Raw genomic sequence first — 20,039 nt, 5'->3', positions numbered from 1 at the left:
GTTAATAGGTAGTTTATCGGTGTTAGTGTACTTTTTAGCACTTTAGTTATGAGTTTTATGCTACAGCTTTGTAGCGTAAAACCCATAACTACTGACTTTAAGTTTACGGTATGGATCTTTACGGTATAGGGTGTACCGCTCACTTTTTGGCCTCCCAGGCAGACTCGTAATACCGGTGCTATGGAAGTCCCATTGAAAAAAGGACTTTTTGAAAGCTGCGGTAATTACGTTTGCTTACGGCCAGAAAAAAAGAGCCTTAACGCTGCTTTTTCACTCATACCGCAAAACTCGTAATCTAGCCGTTAGTGTTTTTTATTTTTCGTAATTTAGTGTTTATTATTTTTTGTAATGTTAGATTTTTTAATTTTTTTTAGTAGTGTTAGGTTTTTTTAAATTTGTTATTTATATTTTTTTTAAGAGCTGAATTCATTCTTGTGACAGGGCAACAGACTAAGATCTGTGCAAATTCACAAGAAGAAATCCGTATCCGAAAATTCGACCTTTGTTTAGTCCCGAAAAGCATGAATGCACAGATCTAACATTACGTAATCATTCACATTAAAGGCTGGAAAAAGTAAGTGAACCCTTGACTTTAGTTACTTTTAGATCCTTCTTTAACAACCTCTACCAAATTTTCCTGTAGCTCCTTATAAGACTTGCACAACGTTGAGGACGAATTATGGATAATTCCTTCCTACAAATCTGTTTCAGTTTATAGATATTTCTGGGTTGTCTTGATTACACAGCCCTCTTCAGGTTGTGCCACCACATCTCAATTAGGTTAAGGTCCGGACTCTGACTTGGCCAAGCCAAAACATTAATCGTCTTCTTTTGCAGCCATTCTGGAATTGATTTATTTGTGTGCTTTGGGTCATTGTCTTGTTCCATCACCCAACCATTCTTAAACTTGAGGTCATGGATTGTTGCCCTATCTCCTGTAAAAAGTATTGATACACTTTTGAATTCATTGTTCCCTCAGTGATGGCAAGACCTCCTGACCCCAAGGCAGCAAATTAGCATCAAATGTAGTGCCATTTTTCCTCCCCACATAGCGCTGTGCATTTTTACCATAAAGTTCAACTTTTGTCTCATCTGTCCACAGCACATTTTCCCAGAAGTGTTTTCCCAGGTGGTCTTGGGCAAACTTGAAAAGTGCTGCTTTTTTTTTTAGACAGCAGTGGTTTCCTTTGTGGTGTCCTTCTATAAACAGCATTGTTGTTCAGTGTTTTTCTGGTAGTGAACACATGAACACAGACTTTTGCAGTTTGTAGAGTTTCCTGGAGGTCTTTTGCTGTTACCCTTTCACACCTCTTTCAGGACTGCCCCTTGTGATCTTTGCAGAATGCCCACTCTAGGGAGAATAGCAACCGTTCAGAATTTTCTCCATTTGTAAAAAATGTGTCTGACCGTAGAACGATGAACATCAAGGTCTTTAGCAATGTTTTTGTATCCTTTTCCAAATTTGGGCATCTCTATAATGCCTCTTCTAAGGTCTTGTAAAAGTTGTTGGGATCAAATCATAATTCACACTAGCAAATCTTTCTTGAGAAGAGCAAGTTTTTCAGTAACCAGGTTTTGGTACTTTTCTTTAAAGTACAGGGCACTTGTGCAAACCACACATACACCTAGATTACAAGTGGTGCACTAAGTGTAAGCGCAAGTGCGATATATTTTTTTTAGGCTCCCTAGAGCATATTCAGCGCCTCTCTAGCCTCACCAGTCCTTATGTTATTAAGTACTAGTTAACTTAAGGACTGGTGAGGGTAGAGAGGCTGAAGACGCGCTAGGGAGCCTAAAAAAACGATATTGCACTTGCTCTACAGTTAGCGCACCACTTGTAATCTAGGCAATATCATTTTATCTGCTTAATTGACACATGACTACCTAGTTAAAATAAATACAAACTTGCCTGTGAAATAATAACTATTAGTTATATTGTAGCTAGCTTAGGGTTTATTTTATAGGTAAGCATTTAGTTTTAAATTGGAATTATTTAGGTAATGATAGTAGTTTTTTTTTTCAATTTATTTTAATTATATTTAAGTTAGGGGGTGTTAGGGTTAGACTTAGGTTTAGGGGTTAATAAATTTAGTACAGTGGCGGTGACGTTGGGGGCAGCAGATTAGGGGTTAATAAATGTAGGTAGGTGGCTGTGATGTTAGGGGTGACAGATTAGGGGTTAATAATATTTAACTAGTGTTTGCGATGCGGGAGTGCGGCGGTTTAGGGGTTAGTATGTTTATTATAGTGGCGGTGATGTCCGGAGCGGCAGATTAGGGGTTAATATTTTTATTTTAGTGTTTGCGATGCCGGAGGGCCTCGGTTTAGGGGTTAATAGGTAGTTTATCGGTGTTAGTGTACTTTTTAGCACTTTAGTTATGAGTTTTATGCTACAGCTTTGTAGCGTAAAACCCATAACTACTGACTTTAAGTTTACGGTATGGATCTTTACGGTATAGGGTGTACCGCTCACTTTTTGGCCTCCCAGGCAGACTCGTAATACCGGTGCTATGGAAGTCCCATTGAAAAAAGGACTTTTTGAAAGCTGCGGTAATTACGTTTGCTTACGGCCAGAAAAAAAGAGCCTTAACGCTGCTTTTTCACTCATACCGCAAAACTCGTAATCTAGCCGTTAGTGTTTTTTATTTTTCGTAATTTAGTGTTTATTATTTTTTGTAATGTTAGATTTTTTAATTTTTTTTAGTAGTGTTAGGTTTTTTTAAATTTGTTATTTATATTTTTTTTATTGGTATTTTTTTTATTTTATTAGAATAGGAATGTTAGGTTAATTTATAGTGTAATGTTAGGTTTATTTTTATATTGTAATTTTAGTGTTTAGCGATGAGGGGGGGCTGTCGGTTTAGTGGTTAATGGGTTAGTAGCGGTGATGTGGGGGGCCGGAGATTTAGGGGTTAATAGGTTTATTTAGTGGCGCCGATGTCAGGGAGCGGCGGAATAGGGGTTAATAAATTTATTTAGGTGTTGGCGATGTTGGGAGCGACGGAATAGGGGTTAATAACTTTATTTTGGTGTCGGCGATGTCGGGAGCGACAGATTAGCGGTTAATAACTTTATTTAGATGTGGCGGATTAGGGGTGTTTAGACTTGAAGTTTATGTTAGGGTTTTAGGTTTAAACCTAATTTTTTTCCCCCCATAGTCATCAATGGGGTTGCGTTACAGAGATTTTTCATCCCGCACTTCAGGTGTTAGGTTTTTTTTCTAACACTCTCTCCCCATTGATGTCTATGGCGGAAAGCGTGCAAGAGCACGTCAAAGCAGCCCTTGGATTTTGTGCAGTAGGGAGCTTAACACCACCATATTGCACGCACAAGGAGGCTTTTCAGTAACTCGTAATGGCAGCACTATGGAGAGTGAAATAACACAACATATTTGGCGCAAAACTCGTAATCTAGGTGATAGTTATTTTACCTGTTCTCATTCAATGTAATCCTGAAAACCTAACCTGTTGGGGAGGCATGAGGACAGGTTTGAAAACCAGTGGATTAAACTAATAAACAATTTTACGTTTTAAAATGTTATTGTAGACGTTGAGTAGATGTGCATTCATGCCATGGGGCACTAAACAAATGCCAAAGATGGCAGTCGCACGCTGCATTTGGAAATTTTTAAGAGCTGAATTCATTCTTGTGACAGGGCAACAGACTAAGATCTGTGCAAATTCACAAGAAGAAATCCGTATCCGAAAATTCGACCTTTGTTTAGTCCCGAAAAGCATGAATGCACAGATCTAACATTACGTAATCATTCACATTAAAGGCTGGAAAAAGTAAGTGAACCCTTGACTTTAGTTACTTTTAGATCCTTCTTTAACAACCTCTACCAAATTTTCCTGTAGCTCCTTATAAGACTTGCACAACGTTGAGGACGAATTATGGATAATTCCTTCCTACAAATCTGTTTCAGTTTATAGATATTTCTGGGTTGTCTTGATTACACAGCCCTCTTCAGGTTGTGCCACCACATCTCAATTAGGTTAAGGTCCGGACTCTGACTTGGCCAAGCCAAAACATTAATCGTCTTCTTTTGCAGCCATTCTGGAATTGATTTATTTGTGTGCTTTGGGTCATTGTCTTGTTCCATCACCCAACCATTCTTAAACTTGAGGTCATGGATTGTTGCCCTATCTCCTGTAAAAAGTATTGATACACTTTTGAATTCATTGTTCCCTCAGTGATGGCAAGACCTCCTGACCCCAAGGCAGCAAATTAGCATCAAATGTAGTGCCATTTTTCCTCCCCACATAGCGCTGTGCATTTTTACCATAAAGTTCAACTTTTGTCTCATCTGTCCACAGCACATTTTCCCAGAAGTGTTTTCCCAGGTGGTCTTGGGCAAACTTGAAAAGTGCTGCTTTTTTTTTTAGACAGCAGTGGTTTCCTTTGTGGTGTCCTTCTATAAACAGCATTGTTGTTCAGTGTTTTTCTGGTAGTGAACACATGAACACAGACTTTTGCAGTTTGTAGAGTTTCCTGGAGGTCTTTTGCTGTTACCCTTTCACACCTCTTTCAGGACTGCCCCTTGTGATCTTTGCAGAATGCCCACTCTAGGGAGAATAGCAACCGTTCAGAATTTTCTCCATTTGTAAAAAATGTGTCTGACCGTAGAACGATGAACATCAAGGTCTTTAGCAATGTTTTTGTATCCTTTTCCAAATTTGGGCATCTCTATAATGCCTCTTCTAAGGTCTTGTAAAAGTTGTTGGGATCAAATCATAATTCACACTAGCAAATCTTTCTTGAGAAGAGCAAGTTTTTCAGTAACCAGGTTTTGGTACTTTTCTTTAAAGTACAGGGCACTTGTGCAAACCACACATACACCTAGATTACAAGTGGTGCACTAAGTGTAAGCGCAAGTGCGATATATTTTTTTTAGGCTCCCTAGAGCATATTCAGCGCCTCTCTAGCCTCACCAGTCCTTATGTTATTAAGTACTAGTTAACTTAAGGACTGGTGAGGGTAGAGAGGCTGAAGACGCGCTAGGGAGCCTAAAAAAACGATATTGCACTTGCTCTACAGTTAGCGCACCACTTGTAATCTAGGCAATATCATTTTATCTGCTTAATTGACACATGACTCCAGATAGCTTTAGTTAATGCAGAGGCTCACTTACATTTCAAGCTTGCTCTGTGAATTATTACTCAATAACTTCAATAACAACTGATTGTGTGTTAATATTGTAGTTAGATTGTGTGTGTCTATAATGGTGACTTAGATGAAGACCACATGCTATCAATGAGTAATCAATGCAGAAATTCCCGTAATTCCAAAGGGTTCACAAATGTTTTTTTGGAACAGTAATTAAACATATTCTACTGTATAACAACCTGAAGGTGTTTAATGCATGTTGAAACTATTTAAAAAAAAAAACATTTTGTTTGTGAATAAAAATTGTATTCCTAACAAAATTTAAATTAAGAAATATAGTCCACATAAATAAAAAGAACAGGCTTTACAATTGTGAGTAATGTAGAATATAGTATTGAAAAACACACAGTATATTTCCAGTGAATATGGTGATTCATTTATTTAATAATGTATAGTAATTTCCCCTCTAATGGAGAGAGAGGAATTTTAAAATGACTCATCATTTTATTAAACCTTTCAGGACATGAAACTATGTGGTCCATTAACTGTTGTGTCATTATTATACTTTCCAACCAGCTGTTCCATACCCCTGGGTTTCAGCAGCCCACAAACAAGAAAATATATTAAATCAAATCAATTCCCAAAGGATGTTAAATGGCATTACGTGACAATGACCTTCACTATAATGTCATTAATATTTTAATGTGTAGAAAGTATTTTTATAATTAAGTTGTCATATGTTCAACAATATAACACATTTTCATGTTACTGTTTTGCAAAATATGTAATGAGTGAGGTTCATAATTTCAAGTACCATTGGAACTAATAACTCAATCCAATGCTATATTACACTGAACAAATTGTCATTAGGTATATCTACTCTATATAGCAGAGATGTGCATTTTTTTTTGTTATGAACGCATATTCGTAATAAAAATACTGATTAATTTGGTTTCGCTTAACGAATATCCAAACGACTGCACTATCAACTATTTTGAAGCAAACTAATAGATACTAAAGAAATGTATTACTATTTGTTTCCTTTAAATTAGCTTTTAAATGCACTATACTTACCTAGGGGAGCCACACTAATCCTGACCCTTCTTCAAAAGTCCCTGGGCCATGCTAATAGGAAGCTTAGGCGTCGGATCCCAGAGCAAAGGAACATTTACATTAGTTTTAACAAAAATTAATGTAAATGTTACAAAATATTCTGTAATCCTTTCGTTTAATACCGATTAGAGCACCAATTGAATATTCTGAAAACTAATTTTACAGTATATTCGTTACGAGTTATTCGCTGTTGCACAAGTCTACGATGTAAGATTTTGAACATTCTTTCACTTAGAAACGGTACTAAGGTACTACATTTATGTAAGCTATATCATCATTTTATTTAGTGAAGAGTCCCTCTAAAACTATTATCCTAAATAATGCTTCAAGTAGTTTTTTTAAACAAAAACAGAAATTACTTTAGACACATTTATAGGTGGGCTATCATGGTACAGGATATTTAAAATGAGTTCCTATTAATCAGTATTTAACATAATATCCAGTAACGTATTCTTCATGTGTGGAGTTTATTTTATAATAAGTTTTAGATTAGAACATCCATTTGATGTAGATCTTTAAGATATTTTTTTTATATATATAAATATATTTATGCATATCATATATGCAATTAAAGGGGCATGCAACCCCAAACTTTTTCTTTCAGGGCTTAGACAGACTATACCATTTTTAAAAAGTTTCCAATTTACTTCTATTATGGAATGCTTTGATTTCATATTATGCTTTGTTGAATAGCATACCTAGGTAGGTAGTGTGCACGTGTCTGGAGCACACACTGCTGTCATCTAGTGCTCTTGCAAATGTATAACTGTTAAAATTATATAAGATGCAATTATATAATGCTCCAGACACACTCCTCAGCCTACCTAGGTACACCGAATTACAAATTGGATTTCTCCAATTACTAATTAATACGTAACAGGAAGAGGCAGAGCCTAGATAACTCTTAAACGAAGGGGATCCTCGGACGAAGCATTCAATACAGCCAGCATCTTGAAAAAAGTTTGCAAACAAAACGCGTAGACAGGATGGTCTACTACTGACTTTGCACTTTGCAAAAAGGAGGAATCCTGTCAGGTTAGGAAATGTCCAGAAGAAGACCCAAATGCTAGGGTGAACTTAAACAACACCCTTGCACTCTGAGTTTAATCCAGGACGTGACCCCACGACAACCTCTAAAAAACAATGTGCTCACGATATGGAGCAGAGTTAGCCTGAGTCCAAAGTAATACAAGATATCAGCCAAATAGACTTCTGAGTAAAGAACTGGTTTCAGGAAATATCTTCCACAGAATCAGGAGAGCAGGGATAGTCCACTTATACTCAGACAGAGGAAGGGTAAAACAAGAAACAGTTAATAATGCAGGAGTAGGTAACTTGTTATCAGGCAGTTTGAGGGTTAACACTGTGTAGTCAGTCCTTGCAGAGTTTGGCAACAGGTTATCAGGCAGTTTGAAGGTTAATACTGAATAGTCAGTACTTGCATAGTTAGACAACAGGATATCAGGTAGTTTGAAGGTTAACACAGATGAAGCAGTACTTGCAGAGATTGGCAACAGGTTATCATGCAGTTTGAGAGTTTACACTGAATAAACAGTATTTGCAGAGTTTGGCAACAGGTTAACATGCAGTTTGAGAGTTTCACAGAATAAACAGTACTTGCAGTATTTGACAACAGGATATCAAGCAGTATGAAGGTTTACACTGAATAAACAGTATTTGCAGAGTTTGGCAACAGGTTATCATGCAGTTTGAGAGTTTACACTGAATAAACAGTATTTGCAGAGTTTGGCAACAGGTTAACATGCATTTTGAGAGTTTCAAAGAATAAACAGTACTTGCAGTATTTGGCAACAGGATATCAAGCAGTTTGAAGGTTTACACTGAAAAAACAGTATTTGCAGAGTTTGGCAACAGGTTATCATGCAGTTTAAGAGTTTACACTGAATAAACAGTACTTGCAGAGTTTGGCAACAGGATATCAAGCAGTTTGAAGGTTTACACTGAATAAACAGTATTTGCACAGTTTGGCAACAGGTTAACATGCAGTTTGAGAGTTTCACAGAATAAACAGTACTTGCAGTATTTGGAAACAGGTTATCAGGAAGTTTGAGGGTTAACCCAGCATAGTCAGTCTTTGCAGAGTTTGGCAACAGAAAATCAGCAGTTATAGAGTTTCACAGCGAAGTCCTCACAGGTGCCACAAAGAGTAACAAACAAACGGGCACTGAAGAAACAGGAAGCCCAGAATAAAAAGCCTGGTAGTGACATCATCAGGAAGGGGCGGCTCAGACTACCTGCCAATCAAGCACACAGAGAGGACCACCAGAGCTTCCCAGGGGCTGAGCGTGACAAATCCAATTTTTAATTTGGTGTTTGCCAAGGTGAAAGACGGTGCCATAAGTAAGCAGTGGTCGCTACCTGCTTTATCACGTGAAGTTGAACATTCATGGTGCCTACAAAGGCATTATAAACAAGGCATATTTTAGTAACCTCTTGTAAGTGCAATAGATTGTGTGCACTAATAAATGTATCAAACGTTTTTACCTTGAATCGTGGATGCGCTTTGTGTTCTTATTTTCCAGTGTACTAAAACTATGAGCACTCCTTAGTGCTCAGTGAATGTAGAAGCGGCACCAATGGGTCTATAACAAAAGGGAGAGCTATCCAGTCCACAGGAGCTGAAAAACACTACATTAAAATTCTACCTATACTCCCAGAGTCACGAAGGTGAGCTTTTTTAGAGTGGGTCTCTAAAGTATTATTAATAACATTCGGCTAGATTACGAGTTTTTGTCGGTAAGGCATGCAGTGCTAATGAGCATTTTTTTCTCACCACTCACTTAAGACAACGCTGGTATTACAAGTTTTTACAAACCCGGCGTTGGCCGCAAAAAAAAAGTGAGTGGAGAGAAAATTTTTGCTCTGCATCTCACTTCAATACCAGCGCTGCTTACGGTAGCGGTGAGCTGGCTAAATGTGCTCGTGCATGATTTCCCCATAGGAATCAATGGGGCAGAGCCGGCTGAAAAAACACCTAACACCTGCAAAAAAGCAGCGTTCAGCTCCTAACGCAGTCTCATTGTTTCCTATGGGAAAATACATTTTATGTCCTACACCTAACATGAACCCCGAGTCTAAACACCCCTAATCTTACACTTATTAACCCCTAATCTGCCGCCCCTGACATCGCCGACACCTGCATTATATTATTAACCCCTAATCTGCCGCTCCGGACACCGCCGTCACCTACATTATACCTATAATCTGCTGCCCCCAACATCGTTGCAACCTACATTATATTTATTAACCCCTAATCTGCCTCCCCCAACGTCGCCGCAACCTAACTACATTTATTAACCCCTAATCTGCCGTCCCCAACGTCGCCACCACTATAATAAAGTAATTAACCCCTAAACCTAAGTCTAACCCTAACACCCCCTAAATTAAATATAATTTAAAATAATCTTAATAAAATTACTACAATTAAATAAATTAATCCTATTTAAAAATAAACACTTACCTATAAAATAAACCCTAAGCTAGTTACAATATAACTAATAGTTACATTGTAGCTATCTTAGGCCTAGATTTGGAGTTTTGTCGGTAACGACCCGAAAAACTAACGCCGGCTTTTTTCTGGCCGCACCATAAAAATAACTCTGGTATTGAGAGTCCACATAAAGGCTGCGTTAGGCTCCAAAAAAGGAGCGTAGAGCATTTTTAACGCAGCTTCAACTCTCGATACCAGAGTTGCTTACGGACGCGGCCAGCCTCAAAAACGTTCTCGTGCACGATTCCCCCATAGGAAACAATGGGGCTGTTTGAGCTGAAAAAAACCCAAACACCTGCAAAAAAGCTGCGTTCAGCTCCTAACGCAGCCCCATTGTTTGCTATGCGGTAACCCTTCCTACGTCTGCACTTAACACTCTAACATGTACCCCGAGTCTAAACACCCCTAACCTTACACTTATTAACCCCTAATCTGCCGCCCCCGCTATCGCTGACCCCTGCATATTATTATTAACCCCTAATCTGCCGCTCCGTAAACCGCCGCTACTTACATTATCCCTATGTACCCCTAATCTGCTGCCCCTAACATCGCCGACCCCTATATTATATTTATTAACCCCTAATCTGCCCCCCACAATGTCGCCTCCACCTGCCTACACTTATTAACCCCTAATCTGCCGAGCGGACCTGAGCGCTACTATAATAAAGTTATTAACCCCTAATCCGCCTCACTAACCCTATAATAAATAGTATTAACCCCTAATCTGCACTCCCTAACATCGCCGACACCTAACTTCAATTATTAACCCCTAATCTGCCGACTGGAGCTCACCGCTATTCTAATAAATGTATTAACCCCTAAAGCTAAGTCTAACCCTAACACTAACACCCCCCTAAATTAAATATAATTTAAATCTAACGAAATTAATTAACTCTTATTAAATAAATTATTCCTATTTAAAGCTAAATACTTACCTGTAAAATAAATCCTAATATAGCTACAATATAAATTATAATTATATTATAGCTATTTTAGGATTTATATTTATTTTACAGGTAACTTTGTATTTATTTTAACCAGGTACAATAGCTATTAAATAGTTAAGAACTATTTAATAGCTAAAATAGTTAAAATAATTACAAATTTACCTGTAAAAGAAATCCTAACCTAAGTTACAAATAAACCTAACACTACACTATCAATAAATTAATTAAATAAACTACCTACAATTACCTACAATTAACCTAACACTACACTATCAATAAATTAATTAAATAAACTACCTACAATTACCTACAATTAACCTAACACTACACTATCAATAAATTAATTAAATACAATTGCTACAAATAAATACAATTAAATAAACTAACTAAAGTACAAAAAATAAAAAAGAACTAAGTTACAAAAAATAAAAAAATATTTACAAACATAAGAAAAATATTACAACAATTTTAAACTAATTACACCTACTCTAAGCCCCCTAATAAAATAACAAAGCCCCCCAAAATAAAAAAATGCCCTACCCTATTCTAAATTACTAAAGTTCAAAGCTCTTTTACCTTACCAGCCCTGAACAGGGCCCTTTGCGGGGCATGCCCCAAGAAATACAGCTCTTTTGCCTGTAAAAAAAAACATACAATACCCAAGCCCCCCAACATTACAACCCACCACCCACATACCCCTAATCTAACCCAAACCCCCCTTAAATAAACCTAACACTAAGCCCCTGAAGATCATCCTACCTTGTCTTCACCATACCAGGTTCACCGATCGGTCCAGAAGAGCTCCTCCGATGTCCTGATCCAAGCCCAAGCGGGGGGCTGAAGAGGTCCATGATCCGGCTGAAGTCTTCATCCAAGCGGGGCAGAAGAGGTCTTCCAACCGATTGAAGTCTTCATCCAAGCGGCATCCATCCGGAGCGAAGCGGCAGCATCCTGAAGACCTCCACCGCGGAACATCCATCCTGGCCGACGACTGAACGACGAATGACGGTTCCTTTAAATGACGTCATCCAAGATGGTGTCCCTCGAATTCCGATTGGCTGATAGGATTCTATCAGCCAATGGAATCAGCCAATCAGAATCAAGTTCAATCCGATTGGCTGATCCGATCAGCCAATCAGATTGAGCTCGCATTCTATTGGCAGTTCCGATCAGTTAATAGAATCAGGAAGTGAGAGCCTGATTATTGGATGCTGCTTCACAATAGACGCCCACGGATTCTCAGGGAGAAGTTTGCTGCCATCCTATAATGGCCAAATTTGGAAAGTATTTTTTAAAATACTTTTTTTCTTTTGCCCTGCATGAGGTGGCACAGGACGGAGTGGGGTGCCCAGCAGCACAACAATCCCAAACAAAGTGCTTGCAAACGTGTGTAGACTGTCCCTTTAATATGTTGTGTGATTATTATGTAGTTAGGTTAATATGTTGTGTAATTATTATTGTGTAGTTAGGTTAATATATTGTGTCATTATTAATATGTAGTTAGGTTAATATGTTGTGTAATTATTATTGTGCAGTTAGGTTAATATATTGTGTCATTATTATTGTGTAGTTAGGTTAATATGTTGTGTAATTATTATTGTGTAGTTAGGTTAATATGTTGTGTAATTATTATTGTGTAGTTAGGTTAATATGTTGTGTAATTATTATTGTGCAGTTAGGTTAATATGTTGTGTAATTATTAGTGTGTAGTTAGGTTAATATGTTGTGTCATTATTATTGTGTAGTTAGGTTAATATGTTGTGTAATTATTAGTGTGTATTTAGGTTAATATGTTGTGTCATTATTATTGTGTAGTTAGGTTAATATGTTGTGTGATGATGATTGTGTAGTTAGGTTAATTTGTTGTGTGATTATCATTATGTAGTTAGGTTAATATGTTCTGTGTACCTCTGACAAGTATCCAATCAATGAAAAGGATTTAGTAGCCACTCCTAACCTCCAACAGATATTGCCTGTTGTTGTAGGTGTGTTAAGTGCTGATTTTGTGATTGGACGCTTGGGGTTTTAAATAGAGCAAGGTTTTTTAACATGTTATATAGCCCGATAAAACGGCAGCTTGTGCTGAGAAACGCGTTGCTGTGCAACACTTTGTTTTTACAAACATTTCAATAAATATTTTATTGAACCTTGCTCTCTTTTTGCAGTCATTTGGAAGCACTTTATGGACCCTGTATTGTGTAGACCTATCGTGCTACTGTTCCATTGGCAGTGTTTCTTCCTTTGGACCGGAAGCCGTGACGTCATTGAAGACGAGCCCCTTTGAGTTCCTGAAGTCTTGATGGAGAGTTTGAGTCAGCCGAGCGGCTCTGAAGCATCAGCTTGTGTGTTATTACACTGGATGTGCATCTCCCCTTGTGAGTACCTTGCTGTTAATCCACTTGCTACTATATCGTTTATCAGATACTGCACCTTAAGGCGCCTCTTCCCCTTTTGTCTTTCAGGACATTGTTTTTATCATCTACCTCTTTTAAGAGAGCAGCCTTCCGCTTCACCACTGCCCTATTACATCTGGATACATTGGGGACTTTTTAATATTTTATTTTATTTGACTTACTCCAAATATGTGTTTAAAATGTTCTATTAACGAAGTATATGGTTAATTATATTTTCCTATCGTTTATTACATCTGTGATCTGTATTTGGCCACTTTTGGGGGCATTACTACTAGACCTTTTGTATTTATAGAGGGCACACCTCTAACACAATATTTGGATTTATATTGTGGTTTCCTAACTGAAGCACAAATTCATTTCATAATGTGTTTGTGTCCTGTGTACACCAACATCACTACTGAGTTTGTGTAAAGGCTGTAAAGGCTGTAAAGGCGCTTATAAAAAGCTTTCCAACTAAAAGAAAAAAGCGCAAACAGGACTCAAGTGCAATAATACACACAGTGGCACCAGCGCTCTAAAATTTCACACTTACAATGTTTATTAATAAAAACAGCATTTAAAAACAATCATCAGCAAACGGCTTTCATCCTCAATACTCACCTACTCGAAACCGCTACTCTCGAGTAGCTGAGTATTGAGGATGAAAGCCGTTTTCTGATGATTGTTTTTAAATGCTGTTTTTATTAATAAACATTGTAAGTGTGAAATTTTAGAGCGCTGGTGCCACTGTGTGTATTATTGCACTTGAGTCCTGTTTGCGCTTTTTTCTTTTAGTTGGAAAGTTCCTGCTCTACTACAAGCGGTACGAAGGATACATTTGGCAAACAAGCAGCAGAGGTCTCAAGTGGGTTATACATTATCTCATCTGGAGGTGGTAATATATATATATATATATACATATATATATATTTTTTTACATATTGTTTATATTTCTTGCTCCATATATTTGGGTCATTCTTACTACTCTTTTTTTATTTTATATTGGTATGTACCAGTGTGTCATTTTTATCTTTATTCTTAAACTTTATTCATTGTTCCTAAGAGGGTTAGCGCCATTACATTTCCCTGTGTGTGCTTATAAAAAGCTTGTTTGATGTGCTGTGAACCCACCGAACTCAGCATCTACTGAAAATAAAGTAGCAATGTTGTGCTATTGTTATCCCCATGCATACAATGTTTATTTATTTATCATGCAATTACTGTGCCTTTCTGTTAGCTGACATTTTCTGTGAGCGACACTTTTTTTAGAGCAGCGGGTGACTGGTGCTCAAATTCCTGAAATCACAAACCATTTAAAAATGCAGAATGCGACTCAATGCAACATTTATACCCTTTCTGGTAAAATAAATTTGTGTGTGTGTGTGTATGTATATATCACGGGCGTCCACAGAAATGTTTCCAGGGAGCATAATAAAGTCCTAGGCCTAGATTTAGAGTTGGGCGGTAGCCGTCAAAACCAGCGTTAGAGGCTCCTAACGCTGGTTTTTACCGCCCTCTGGTATTTGGAGTCATTAAAGGGTCTAACGCTCACTTTCCAGCCGCGACTTTTCCATACCGCAGATCCCCTTACGTCAATTGCGTATCCTATCTTTTCAATGGGATCTTTCTAACGCCGGTATTTAGAGTCGTGGCTGAAGTGAGCGTTAGAAATCTAACGACAAAACTCCAGCCGCAGAAAAAAAACAGTAGTTAAGAGCTTTCTGGGCTAACGCCGATTTATAAAGCTCTTAACTACTGTGCTCTAAAGTACACTAATACCCATAAACTACCTATGTACCCCTAAACCGAGGTCCCCCCACATCGCCGCCACTCTATTAAAATTTTTTAACCCCTAATCTGCCGTCCGCACGCCGCCACAAGGTACGTTATACTTATGTACCCCTAATCTGCTGCCCCTAACACAGCCGACCCCTATATTATATTTATTAACCCCTAATCTGCCCCCCTCAACGTCGCCTCCACCTGCCTACACTTATTAACCCCTAATCTGCCGACCGGACCGCGCCGCTATTATAATAAAGTTATTAACCCCTAATCCACCTCACTCCCGCCTCAATAACCCTATAATAAATAGTATTAACCCCTAATCTGCCCTCCCTAACATTGCCGACACCTAACTTCAAACATTAACCCCTAATCTGCCGACCGGAGCTCACCGCTATTCTAATAAATTTTTAACCCCTAAAGCTAAGTCTAACCCTAACCCTAACACCCCCCTAAGTTAAATATAATTTAAATCTAACGAAATAAATTAACTATTATTAAATAAATTATTCCTATTTAAAGCTAAATACTTACCTGTAAAATAAACCCTAATATATCTACAATATAAATTATAATTATATTGTAGCTATTTTAGGATTTATATTTATTTTACAGGTAACTTTGTAATTATTTTAATCAGGTACAATAGCTATTAAATAGTTAATAACTATTTAATAGTTACCTAGTTAAAATAATTACAAAATTACCTGTAAAATAAATCCTAACCTAAGTTACAATTAAACCTAACACTACACTATCAATAAATACATTAAATACAATTCCTACAAATAAATACAATTAAATAAGCTAACTAAAGTACAATAAATAAAAAAGAACTAAGTTACAAAAAATAAAAAAATATTTACAAACATAAGAAAAATATTACAACAATTTTAAACAAATTACACCTACTCTAAGCCCCCTAATAAAATAACAAAGCCCCCCAAAATAAAAAAATGCCCTACCCTATTCTAAATTAAAAAAAGTTCAAAGCTCTTTTACCTTACCAGCCCTTAAAAGGACCTTTTGTGTGGCATGCCCCAAAGAATTCAGCTCTTTTGCCTGTAAAAAAAACACATACAATACCCCCCCAACATTAAAACCCACCACCCCCATACCCCTAATCTAACCCAAACCCCCCTTAAATAAACCTAACACTAAGCCCCTGAAGATCTCCCTACCTTATCTTCACCATGCCGGGTATCAGCGATCCGTCCAGAAGAGGCTCCGAAGTCTTCATCCAAGCCCAAGCGGGGGCTGAAGAGGTCCATCATCGGGCTGAAGAGGTCCATCATCCGGCTGAAGTCTTGATCCAAGCGGGGGCTCCATCTTGAAGACCTCCACCGCGGACCCATCTTCTTCTTCCGATGACTTCCCGACAAATGACGGTTCCTTTAAGGAAAATTCTGATTGGCTGATGGAATCAGCCAATCAGAATCAAGTTCAATCCGATTGGCTGATTCAATCAGCCAATCAGATTGAGCTCGCATTCTATTGGCTGATCGGAACAGCCAATAGAATGCAAGCTCAATCTGATTGGCTGATTGAATCAGCCAATCGGATTGAACTTGATTCTGATTGGCTGATTCCATCAGCCAATCAGAATTTTCCTATCTTAATTCCGATTGGCTGATAGAATCCTATCAGCCAATCGGAATTCGAGGGACGGCATCTTGGATGACATCCCTTAAAGGAACCGTCATTTGTCGGGAAGTCGTCGGAAGAAGAAGATGGGTCCGCGGTGGAGGTCTTCAAGATGGAGCCGGTCGTCATCGGATGAAGATAGAAGATGCCGCTTGGATAGGATGAAGACTTTGGAGCCTCTTTTGGACCTCTTCAGCCGCCAGATTATGGATCGCCAGCCCCCACTTGGGCTTGGATGAAGATTTCGGAGCCTGGAACGATCGGTGATACCTGGCATGGTTAAGACAAGGTAGGAAGATCTTCAGGGGCTTAGTGTTAGGTTTATTTAAGGGGGGTTTGGGTTAGATTAGGGGTATGTGGGTGGTTGTAATGTTGGGGGGGGTATTGTATGTTTTTTTTTACAGTATGTTTTTTTTTACAGGCAAAAGAGCTGAATTCTTTGTGTTTTATTTATTATTTAGTGCATGTTTATATGATATGTCGCATATAAAGAAGAAAAACATAATCAAAATTAAACACAAAGGAACCAATATAAGTTAACTTGTACATATAAAGCCTAAAACAGCTAACAGTTCATTACCAAAAATATGCAAAATAAACATTCCTCTGTTTGTGTTATAGCCAAAATGTTTAACAAACTATTGAAGTATGTGAGTAAGAGGACTCTGCACAGACAGTGTTAACTCGCTTTGCTATTAATGAATTAACGAGATACCTTATTCTTTTCTACTGTTAAACAGGTAGTGGGAGGAGAAATCCCCCTACATGGCTCATAGCACATACACACACAGCATGGAGGAGGGGACATGACATCATGCAGAAGCTCACTCCCCACCCCTATACAATGCATACTGGGGAATAGAGTCCAGAACTGCAGTGGCACAATACTGAGAGGGAAATAGTGAACTATACATTCCAGAATGCTATGTAGCTCCCATAATACTGTGCTTCTTCCTTGAGCTACATTCAGAGGAATTAAAAGAGAAAAACAAACACATTCAATTGACTTATTATCCTGCAGTTTGTACTCCAGGTGGGGAGGAAAATCCAGGGCAGATGCCCCCCTTGTGGATGCCCATTATATATATATCTCCAAGGAAAAGAAGTAGAAATCAGCCGTGAGCCTGTAAAAAGCAAATCTTTATTATACTTTTAAAAACAGCAAAATAGCAAGATACAGAAAAACAAGTTGGCGATAGATCAGGTCTAGCGTGTTTCAGTTCAGTGTACTCATAGACCTTTAATCTATCGCCATAGCGGCCACAATTTATAATCATATAATCAGTGTCCAATAAAAAAACAGCTGTGCCAACTTGAAGTGCCTGTTAACCCTTAACTTATATTTCTTATTCAAAGATAACTATTTAAAAATATATCTCTGGCTAGCTATGCCATAGGTGGGAGGCAGATGAATATTTAGGATTGCAATGCAATATCAAAAAGTTACAGTCTGAGTTTCAGTGCTATGTTACAATCTAATACTTCTTCTTTTCTACAAATTTCTTTTTTAAAATGATATGAATTGCAAGTATAAATGACCATCTCTCTGAGTCTATATTAGCACTGCTTACGGCCAGTGAATGTTCATATACTTAATATAAGGGGTTATATTCATATCAGATTGTTTCCTGATATGAATATTGCAAGCCCCATTTTATACATTGGAAAGTTTATTATTTTTATTTATATATATTTACATTCTCATATTAAAACCCCTAAGGTCACTTTTACTACCATGTGGCATGTAGTATGTTATTCATTCTGATGTGTCTTATTTACAAAATACTCCCAGAAATTAATTAGATCATATCTGGCGTTAAATCCATCTGGCATTCTGGTTTTTAAATGAAACATCCAATATACTTCCCTCTTACTGAGGAGTTTGCGAATGTCTCCTCCTCTTGAATTTAATGTTACCTTTTCTAAAATTGTCCACCTGTGATGTGTTTCTGGCATGTTTATCTATGAAATGTTTGGCTACAGGTAACAATTTTTCTTCTCTCTTTCTGCTCATCTCTGTATCCACAGTAATAAAACGAAGAATAAAAGGGTGCCTCCTAGTGTAGCCAATAAATGGTCAAATAAAGTACTGTTTCTAAAAATATACTCACAATGTGAGAAGGCAGAGATAATGCCTAGGACAGCGGCCTGAGAACTTGTAGTGTCCCAGCAAACTATGCACAAAGCAGGGCATCTCCTTCCAGAATCAATGCAGGATTCAGAGATCTATGATAGGAAAAAGGACTCCTACTAATGCAGATCAATGAGGTACTCTTAACCCCGTATCGGCAACCCAAAGTGTAAGGGTACTCACATTTAGCAACGCATTGGGTGCAAGTGAAACAAACTGGACTATTACAGTGACCCAGTGCACATATCCATTAGAATCCCAGGTGTATGGACTCCAAGTAATCTCTGGCAAGCGGCCGTATCAAAAAAATTCAAAAAGTGCTTAGTTAGATAAAAATACTTTTATATAATTAAAATGTACAAAAAATACAATGCAATGGTTAAAACCAACAGTATTATTCGCTACACGTTTCTCATCGTCTACCGCACCGTTTCCTCAGGCTTATAATTCTGACAGTACTCAGAGTCTCTTATAAACCCACCCACTACCAATCGTGAACAAGATACCTCCCTTTTACAAAGATGGCTAATTACAAGCCCTGTTCTTAACCCAAACAGAATATTAAAAATACTTATACCATAATATAATGCTTAAATTCATATTAGCCTACGAGATAAGAAACATATCTACCCAATATAACAGGTTGTTTGAATTGTGCACAAGTACACATTTGCGTAGTAAAGCTGGCCTTTTGGCGAAAAATAAATTAGCAATCATTATAGCCTACATGACTATTCAGCGATCTGGCATTCACAGAAAAATCTAACTCAAGTACTAACCAATGGTAAACAATAGCAGATCATATTTGGCAGAACCAATCCTAAGCGAGTGGTGAATGACGTATATAAGGTAAACCCATTTGGGTAAGAAGGTGTGGTGACACGGACCATTCATGTCTCACTAATGTCAAATATACGTCTCATAACATTTGTCTGTGGAAAAGGTGTAATAGCATGGACCAATAATGTCTCACTGACGTCAGACATAAGTCTCAAAATGTAACCGTTGACTATAAAAAAGTTGTGATAACATGGACCAATCATGTCTCACTGACATAAGACATACGTCTCAGAACAATGGTCTCAAAATAAAGACTAAGTGTGTAATTCCTATGTGAACCTGATAATCTACAATCAGCTCCTGAAAAGCTATATACAGTGTGTATATATATGTGTGTGTGTGTATATAAATATATATATACACACACACAATAAGACCTATACGGACCTTTTAAATGATAATCTGAATATAAACAAAAAATTACATGGACTAACATTCTTATCTATCTCAAAAGTTGAGAATGAACAGATGGTAAATGCTTGTGTAAATATGATAGTTGAAAGCTAAGAATTTTCTAGTGTATTATTCAAATGATGATATGAGCATATAAAATAACATATAAAGATAAA

This window comes from Bombina bombina, chromosome 2, assembly GCF_027579735.1.
Source record: "Bombina bombina isolate aBomBom1 chromosome 2, aBomBom1.pri, whole genome shotgun sequence".
NCBI classification, from domain to species: Eukaryota; Metazoa; Chordata; class Amphibia; order Anura; family Bombinatoridae; genus Bombina; species Bombina bombina.
This window is presented reverse-complemented; position numbering follows the sequence as displayed.